This window comes from Oncorhynchus masou, chromosome 27, assembly GCF_036934945.1.
Source record: "Oncorhynchus masou masou isolate Uvic2021 chromosome 27, UVic_Omas_1.1, whole genome shotgun sequence".
Classification (NCBI taxonomy): domain Eukaryota; kingdom Metazoa; phylum Chordata; class Actinopteri; order Salmoniformes; family Salmonidae; genus Oncorhynchus; species Oncorhynchus masou.
The window spans coordinates 26,541,697-26,551,611 of record NC_088238.1 but is presented as its reverse complement, the minus strand read 5'-3'; the positions used below and the strand labels follow the sequence as shown (position 1 = coordinate 26,551,611).

The 9,915-nt window shown below is 47.0% G+C and overlaps 1 protein-coding gene across 1 annotated transcript in view; it reads right to left on the bottom strand.

Annotated features, from left to right (window-relative positions):
• LOC135515905 (protein kinase C theta type-like) overlaps positions 1 to 4,319 on the bottom strand; it is a 23,779-nt gene extending 19,460 nt beyond the window's left edge. The window contains exon 1 of the mRNA XM_064939761.1: positions 4,213 to 4,319. The gene's annotated coding sequence lies outside the window, so the exon portion shown is untranslated. The remainder of the gene's footprint in view (positions 1 to 4,212) is intronic.
• Between the last annotated feature and the right edge of the window lie 5,596 nt (positions 4,320 to 9,915).

The window sequence follows — 9,915 nt, the reverse complement described above, 5'->3', positions numbered from 1 at the left end:
TGATTATCTCCCTATAACCTAGTGGACAGCCAGTGGAAACATCACCTCTGCACCATGTTTCCTGTAGTTCTACAATATCAATATCATCAATTTCTTTCAGAAAGTCTGGGTCTCTGCTCTTTAGCCCAAAAGCAGGGGACTCCAATCCTTGTAAATTCCAACATGCAACGTAAAAAAATGTCATAACTTTTTTTAAGATAGCATTCGTGTCATGCCACTTGGGTGGATGAAGTGTGCTCATCTTACCATGACCCTCGGCCTATCACGTGAGCATAGCAGACTCAGAATTTGTTTAATGTCACTCATTTAGTTGGTGGGGCCTGGGCAAGTTGCTCCTCTCACAGCCTGTGCGTAGCTCTGCCTGCTGGGACGTGGCTCCTCCAAGTGTGGGTCTGCGGTGGGGGGCAGGGGGGTGGGAGGCCTCGTCTGGGTGGGTCTAAAGCTGGGCTGGGGTGGTCTGTGCTGCACTGGCTGTGGTGGGCATTGAGGTTGGTGGTGCTGTGGTCGTGGCTGGGGGGTCCAGGGTGCTGGTCCGGGGTGTTGTCTAGGTGATCTCGGAGGGGTGGAGATTTCTCCGCTGTTCCTGGGTGGAGTGGTCAGGCTGCGGTTTAAAACGACGTCCTTGAGAGTCTTGGCAAGGATGGGGACTGTCTCCTTGTACAGGTGAACATGGTCATAGAGACAGTCCAGATCGAGGGTGGGATGGTGGGCCAGGTGTACATTGGGTCGCAGGGCTCAGTCCCGGGAGAGGCTGGCGTTTATTCTTTGTATTGTGGCGGGGTGGAAGTCCTTCCTCTGTAGAAGGGTTGACACAACGATTCTTGAGTTGGGGAAGACTGCGGAGTCCTTCTCAGTCACTCCCCGTAGTGAAGTCGTCACCCTCTCCTGCTGAGCACGCAGGTCGTTGCTTCCGGTGTGTATGATTATGTGGCTTGGCGACCCGAGATGGGCCTTATCAAGCAGCTCCATGGCACTCTGCGTTGTTGGGCACCACACCTTTCTCCTTTTGTGTCGAGGGAAAAGTTTCTTCTCCTGAACAAACTTCCCATTTGAGCCCATCACCAGGACGATGTCAGCCAGGGTTTCTTCTGGACTGGAGGGGGCAGAGGGGGGGGGTGTCTGGTCTGTGCCGGTGCCGCTGTCAGTGGGAGGCTGTTCTGTGGTCTGGGGAGGAGGTGTGGAGCAGGCAGGGCTGGGGAAGCCTGGCTGGTTGAGCTGGGCTCCTCTGCGGTGTGAGGGCAGGTCATAGAGTAGTGATCTAGCTGCTACTGAAGCCTGTCCTCTGTTCTCTTTCTCTCCTGCAGCTCCTCTCTTAGTTTGGTCAGATTGTTATTACTGCTCTGCCTGTCTTTTTGGAGCTCTTTCACCTCCTTTGTTAGATCAGCTAGCTCTCTCTTGAGTCTGTCTCTCTCTCTTGCTGAACCTCTTTTGGCTGTGTTGCAAGGCTGCTGTCCTGCTCTGCCCGCACCTTGGTTAGAAGCTCCTCTAAGGTGTGGTTGTCTGGTTGCTGTTTGCTCACGCTCTCCCTGAGCAGGACCACCTCCCCCTCCAGTTTGGTGAACTCATCCCTCATGGCAGCCATGGGGGTGAGGAGGGTCTGAGCCTGCTCTGCACTGAGGGGGTCGCTCTCCTCCTGGGGCGTGTCCTCCACTATGGTGGGAGAGGTGCTGGATGTGCTGTTTTGGGTGGGGCTAGTAGGGGTGAGGGTGGTACCGTTAGCTAGCTAGTCAAAACTTCTTAATTAACTTGGTGCAATGTTCCTTTTTTCTAGCCTGAATGAGTAGAGTTGTTGTTCATCACTTGTCTTGAATTCTTTTTCGATTAGAGTGTTTATCTCATTCTAAAAACAAACAAAAAATATAAAATATATCAGGAGCTCATACTCTCTCTCTCTCTCTCCTCTCTCTCTCTCTCTCTCTCTCTCTCTCTCTCTCTCTCTCTCTCACAGTTCAAGGGGCTTTATTGCCAAAGCAACTGAAATGGATAAACAATTAAAAGTGAACAGTAAATATTACACTCACAAGCTCCAAAATAATCTCTCTCTTTCTCTCTCTCTCTCTCTCTCTTTTTTTGTTATAAGTGGCCCTAATTCCCATGTATTTATGCTGGAACAACAACAGTGGTCCTTGTTACACCCAGAGGTTCTTACATCAGATTAGCAACCCCAGTATTTCTGTTGTAAACACAATCACTTCATGTCCTGTATCGTTATGTGTTGGTTATGATGCTCTGTGGACACCTTAAGGGTCATAGAGGTTTGACACAAGATGAACTCTTTCAATACTGTATCCCTCAACTACTCAACGTACTGTAGTGAGTGTGTGTGTGTAGGCATGTCTCCCCACAAGCCCTCATGAAAGGCTAGCGATCTCTTTCATCCTGACCTCCAAAACACACACACACACACACACACACACACACACACACACACACACACACACACACACACACACACACACACACACACACACACACAGAGTCGGGAGATCAAACACAATGACCATCGCCATATGAACAACTTTTTCCTCAGTTTAACCTTTAGTGGACCTTTCATGAGGGTCAAAGAGCCTCCCATCAAACCTTCTTCTGTAGGCTCCACCATCAGAGAGAAGTGTGTGTGTGTGTATGTGTGCGCGTGTGTGCACGTGTGTGTGTGCGTGCGTGTGTGCGTGTGTGTGTGCGTGTGTGTGTGTGCAGCCAGGTCACCCATGATGTAAGACAGTATTCAACGTCCATACATGTCTGAGGCCGTTGGGAGATGACGTTGAAACTGGCCATTAGGGGCAACAGTTAGCGCTGTTACCTTCAAGTAGGTTTCTGTTTGGCTAGGGTGTTATGCACAGGGATGGTGGATAGGTTGAAAATTGTTCTTAAAATGTTGGTTTTAATCCTATCCCAAACCTTAACCCTTACATCAACCAATCAGAGTTAATGCCTTAACTTAATCCTAAGCTTAAAAATTCAGAGTTAATACTTAAACTTAACCTTAAACACGTACACATTTTTTGGAACAACTTTGAAATTTGATGTTTGAGAAACATGGATAAACGTCTAATTCTGACGTGAGAGTGTGAGAGCTTGTTGGTGTGTGTCTTTGTGTGTGTGTGTGTGTAGTCTGAAGAATTTCCCTTTGTTGTAATTAACAAGGACACGTGTTTGACATCTGTAGAGGTCCTCAAACATGTGACGGTTAGACAAGGCATTCAACTAGTGGCTGGCGGGTCGAGTGTTATGAGACCAAATGGGAAATAAGAGCAAAGTGATTAACCTCTGTTTCCACAAAATGAATTACAACAAAGTGCTATCTAGAACCTAAAAGGGTTGTGTGGCTGTCCCCATAGGAAAACCATTTGAAGAATTTGAAGAAAAATGTTATGCAATGGGGCCAGCCAGCCAAATAACCTTTTGGAACCCTTGTTTTCTAAGAAAGTGGCTTTGACCCTTGAGGTGTGCCTCATAATAACATGGAGTGATCACATCAATGGAGTACAAATAAAAACAAGAAGAGCTTTGTCCGTAAGTACAACTACTTAACTAATTCCTGGCTTACATTTAGAAACATAGTAAGTTTTACAGCACTGAATACATGAAACATGACAATTATGTCAGCAAATAAGTGCCTATGGCAGGCTACTAATCCTATTACTCAACTCTACTCCACACACATGCATATTAGGCTACGATGCAGCATATCATTCATATTTCATTCCTCTTTCTCTACCATTGACTATAGGCCTAACTCCTTTTGAAGTCTCTGGTGTATTTTCAAAGGAGAAGATTGATTCTCTGACAAGTTGGTGCATGGGTGGGAAGGTTATAAGTGCATGCCAATCAGGATTTAAAATTGAAATATTATTTTAATTCATGCAGTAGCCTATATTTCAGACTAGCGGAATTATCAAAATACCCAAATAAATCCAAATAAATAGCCATAGGGGCGGCAGGGTAGCCTAGTGGTTAGAGCGTTGGACTAGGAAGGTTCAAACCCCCAAGCTGACAAGGTACAAATCTGTCGTTCTGTCCCTGAACAGGCAGTTAACCCACTGTTCCTAGGCCGTCATTAAAAATAACACTTTGTTCTTAACTGACTTGCCTAGTTAAATAAAGGTAAAATAAAAATAGCTAGTAATACACAATGTTCTTCTATTACAGGCTGGAAATGTGTCAATATGCAAATGAGGAATAGGTATAATGGAATAAATGTATGCCTACCTTTAAAAGTCAAACTACAAAACACAACTTCTTTGGTGTTGCGGTTCATTTGAAGCTAATGTCAATCTTGCTGCTTCAGAGTTTTGTAATAACTGTTTCGAAGTAGCCTTGTGGAGGCACCAATGATCAGAATAAGTGCACCTCTATTTTACCACCAGCAGCACCTCCGCAGAAATCAAGGTAACGCCCCTTTACTATAAATCGGATTAATTAATGAAGAATTCAATGATGCCCCCCTGTGGAGTGAAGTGGTATTACAGGTATGCAAGGCACAGGTAAACTGGAATGGATTTCCGCAATGCGGATCTAACGTTGTGCATCTATGGTTGAATATCCCAAAAAGTCAGAGTCTTTTCAGATCCTGAACTCCCCCCACTCAGGTTCGTCCTATTTACTACCAGTGTTTGTAGGAACATACCCCGTCGATCAGTTTATAATTGGGAAGGAAAATTCCCGAAAACCAGGCTATCACGCCAGAAAAGGGTCAACAGTAAAGGGTCATTGGAAGATGGACGATACTCCAGCTGTCCCGCAGCTGTTGAGCTGCTCAAATTCCCATCCCAGCTGCAATTGTATTAATTCAACTCATATCGTGCATGTCAGCTGCTTCCACTAGATGGCGATACTTGACTATAGAGTAAATGGTGTGTCTGGCAAATGCACAATACATGATTCACAATGCTTAATATCTGGATCCAGATACTTAAGATATGTGGGTGTGGAGTGGGAGTTATGGGGGGGGGGGGGTGTAAATATGAGGTTTTAGATATATTTCAATGTTGTCTTTTACTTTACAAAAACACTTGAAAGAAGGCTATTCTATCACTGGTAAAAATGACTGTTAGTTGTCTTCCGCCCAGCCTGTTAGTCTTGAATGCCAGGGCTTGTGTCACGTACATCTAATGCTTTGCTGGTCATGCAAACCAGTTCTCTCACTCTCTCCAGCCTGCGTGTTCAGCCCAGTCGGTCTCTGAGTCCGGAGATAGGAGATAAGGGAGATAGCCAGGCTGGTCTGTGCGACTCCCCTACTAAAGCCAATGCCATGCGTAAACACAGTACTGCGCTGGCAGTTTCATATCCATTTCTTCTGTTTTTCGTTAGTCATGCTATTGTTATGAAAACCCTTCACAATGTCATATCCCTTTTCTTTTTCATTTCCTATGACGTACTCTTATGGTGTAGGACATGGGAAATGTCTCTCTATATCAATTCAATTCATGGGGCTTTATTGGCATGGGAAACGTGTTAACATTGCCAAAGTAAGTATATATCTCACTCTCTCCATTTTTTTGTGGTATAACAAGAGATAGATTCTTTGGAAAAATAAAATACGATTTTTGAATAATTCTGCTCTACACTGGTAGTCAATGCCCCTTACTGTTAGACATGATATAGTACACTCTTAGAAAAAAAGGTGCTATCTAGAACCTAAAATGGTTTATCAGGTGTCCCAATAGCAGAACCCTTTGAAGAACCCTTTTGGGTTCCAGATATAAGCCTTTTGGGTTTCTTGTACAACCCTTTCTACAGATAGTTCTACATGGAACGCAAAATGGTTCTCCTGAGAACCAAAAAGGGTTCTACCTGGAACCAAAAATAGTTCCCCCATGGGGACTGCTGAATAACCCTTTTGGGAACCCTTTTTCTAAGAATGGTAGACCTGTGTCATTTTACAATATCATCATTTATTTGTAATTTCTCTTCTTTTCTTTATTTACTATGACTAAAAAACACCTATTCATTATTAAATTCATTCAATAAAATCCAAAAGATTCATCAATTCAGTAGATTCTGTTCCACTGAAAGAGGAAAGCATATTCATGTTTCAATTTTTAATCTCTGTCTACCCCTCTCATCTCTCTCTGTCTTTCTCTGCTTTTCTGCAGTAGCCTATAGCTGGGGGAATCTACATTGCCAGACATGATCCTGTTTCATAGTGACCCAGGTGTGTTAAACCCCTAGAACTCCCTACACCATCAATGTCATAGTTTCCAGCTAAATGATACAGTCATAGTTACGTTACATATGGATATTGATGGAGTCATTTTGCTGACAAGATAGCATAAAACTCCTCAATCCTTTTCCTGTTTAACGATACATTGTATTAATAAATGGTATCCTCAGAATCTCTCAACCAAAGCCTCACACCAAACAGCACTTATTAACATGAACCTATAATGGGGCAACTCTTTCATCTGTGCAAATCTCTTTTTGAGTATGTGAATGAATGGGCAAATAAATGATGCCTAGTATGTGAGTTAGTGCACAGCAGTACGATAGAGCTATATTATCGACATGAGGAGAGTAAGGATGGGAAGATGGAGGACAGAGAGAGAGAGAGGGAGGGGAGAAAGAGCAAGACAGAGAGAGAGAGAGAGAGAGAGAGGGGGGGGGCAAGAGCGAGAGCGAGAGATAGAGAGGGGAGAGAGCGAGACAGAGAGAGAGAAAGAGAGAGAGAAAGAGAGAGAGAGAGAGAGAGAGAGAGAGAGAGAGAGAGAGAGAGAGAGAGAGGGAGGGGAACGTGTGTGATTTCAAAGTGTTGTTCCTTTGTACGGCTCACAGATACGGTACTGAGGGAGCCAGCCTGTACCTCTTTTACACACGTTGCCATGGAAACCAGCCCAGCAGCCAACCAGCAGCTGTAAGAATCCCAAGAAATTCCACCACACATTCTCCCCCATAGTACCCCACCCCCATGCACACATACTACACACGCACAAACACACACACGCAAGCATGCACACACACATACATACCCACACACACACACATTCCTCACCACATACACACATGTAATACACACATTACCATCTCCCCACATCCACAATTAGGGTTTCACTAATCCGGTAACTTTCCCCAAACCTGGTAAATATCCCCAAATTCCCTGGTTTTCCAGAAAACATGGTTGGAAACATTCCGGAATCTGGAGGAAATAAGCAGGAAATCCGGAATCCTCCAAGTAGGTTTCTGGAAGACCTGGAAATTATGGGAAACTTTTTTGTAACCCTATCCATGAAATTACCTAATTGAATAGTAAGCCCTCTATAGCAGAACCCCTGTAAAGGCTCTAGTAACCAGGGGCACACTTCTAGTAACCAGGAGTACCAAGGGTACTCCTCCAGTAACCAGGGTTACTCCTCTAGTAACCAGGGGTGTTCCTCTAGTAACCAGGGGTACTCTTCTAGTAACCTGGGGCTACCAGGGGTACTCCTCTAGTAACCAGGGGCACTCCTCTAGTAACCAGGGGCTACCAGGGGTACTCCTCTAGTAACCAGGGGTACTCCTCTAGTAACCAGGGGCTACCAGGGGCACTCCTCTAGTAACCAGGGGCACTCCTCTAGTAACCAGGGCCACTCCTCTAGTAACCAGGGGTAGTCCTCTAATAACCAGGGGCACTCCTCTAGTAACCTGGGGCACTCCTCTAGTAACCTGGGGCACTCCTCTAGTAACCTGGGGCACTCCTCTAGTAACCTGGGCACTCCTCTAGTAACCGCTCCTCTAGTAACCACCTGGGGGCCACTCCCTCTAGTAACCAGGGCCACTCCTCTAGTAACCAGGGCACTCCTCTAGTAACTCCTCTAGTAACCAGGGCCACTCCTCTAGTAACCTGGGGCACTCCTCTAGTAACCTGTGACGCTCCTCTAGTAACCAGGGCCACTCCTCTAGTAACCAGGGGCACTCCTCTAATAACCAGGGGCACTCCTCTAGTAACCAGGGGCACTCCTCTAGTAACCAGGGCCACTCCTCTAGTAACCAGGGGCACTCCTCTAATAACCAGGGGCACTCCTCTAGTAACCTGGGGCACTCCTCTAGTAACCAGGGGTACTCCTCTAGTAACCTGGGGCACTCCTCTAGTAACCTGTGACGCTCCTCTAGTAACCAGGGCCACTCCTCTAGTAACCTGGGGTAGTCCTCTAATAACCAGGGGCACTCCTCTAGTAACCAGGGGTAGTCCTCTAATAACCAGGGGCACTCCTCTAGTAACCTGGGGTAGTCCTCTAATAACCAGGGGCACTCCTCTAGTAACCTGGGGCACTCCTCTAGTAACCAGGGATACTCTACTTGTAACCAGGGATACTCCTCTAGTAACCAGGGGTACTCCTCTTGTAACCTGGGGCGCTCCTCTAACCTGGGGTAAACTAGTAAGGGGCACTCCTCTCCTCTTGTAACTAGTAACCTGGGGCGCACTCCTCTAGTAACCTGTGACGCTCCTCTAGTAACCAGGGATACTCTACTTGTAACCAGGGATACTCCTCTAGTAACCAGGGGTACTCCTCTTGTAACCTGGGGCGCTCCTCTAGTAACCAGGGGCACTCCTCTTGTAACCCGGGGCGCTCCTCTAGTAACCTGTGACGCTCCTCTAGTAACCAGGGATACTCTAGTAACCTCTAGTAACCTGGGGCACTCCTCTAGTAACCTGGGGCACTCCTCTAGTAACCTGGGGTACTCTAGTACCTGGGGCATCTCTAGTAACCTGGGGCACTCCTCTAGTAACCTGGGGCACTCCTCTAGTAACCTGGGGCACTCCTCTAGTAACCTGGGGCACTCCTCTAGTAACCTGGGGCACTCCTCTAGTAACCTGGGGTAGTAACCTGGGGCACTCCTCTCCTCTAGTAACCAGGGGTAGTCCTCTAATAACCTGGGGCACTCCTCTAGTAACCTGGGGGGTAACCAGGGATACTCCTCTAGTAACCTGGGGTACTCCTCTAGTAACCTGGGGTACTCTAGTAACCTGGGGGTAACCTGGGGCACTCCTCTAGTAACCACTCCTCTAGTAGGATGCTCCTCTTGTAACTAGTAACCTGGGGCACTCCTCTAGTAACCTGGGGCACTCCTCTAGTAACCAGGGCCACTCCTCTAGTAACCACTCTAGTAACCTGGGGTAGGATACTCCTCTAGTAACCAGAGGTACTCCTCTTGTAACCAGGGGCACTCCTCTAGTAACCTGGGGTAACTCTAGTAAGGGATACCACCTCTAGTAACCTGGGGCACTCCTCTAGTAACCAGGGGCACTCCTCTGTAACCAGGGGTACTCCTCTTGTAACCAGGGGTACTCCTCTTGTAACCAGGGGTACTCCTCTTGTAACCAGGGGTACTCCTCTTGTAACCAGGGGTACTCCTCTAGTAACCAGGGATACTCCTCTTGTAACGAGGGGCACTCCCCTAGTAACCAGGGGCACTCCTCTAGTAACCAGGGGCACTCCTCTAGTAACCAGGGGCACTCCTCTTGTAACCAGGGGTACTTCTCTAGTAACCAGGATACTCCTCTTGTAACCAGGGGTACTCCTCTAGTAACCAGGGATACTTCTCTTGTAACCAGGGGTACTCCTCTAGTAACCAGGGGCACTCCTCTTGTAACCTGGGGCGCTCCTCTAGTAACCTGGGGGTACCCTAGTAACCAGGGGTACTCCTCTTGTAACCTCCTCTAGTGTAACCAGGGGTACTCCTCTAGTAAACCTAGTAAGGGGTAACCAGGATCCTCTAAGTAACCAGGGATACTCCTCTAGTAACCTGGGGCACTCCTCTAGTAACCTGGGGTACTCCTCTAGTAACCAGGGGCACTCCTAACCTAGTAACCAGGGGCACTCCTCTAGTAACCAGGGATACTCCTCTTGTAGGGGCACTCCTCTAATAACCTCCTCCTTGTAACCCAGGGGTACTCCTCTAGGGGCACTCCTCTAGTAACCACCAGGGGGTAACCTG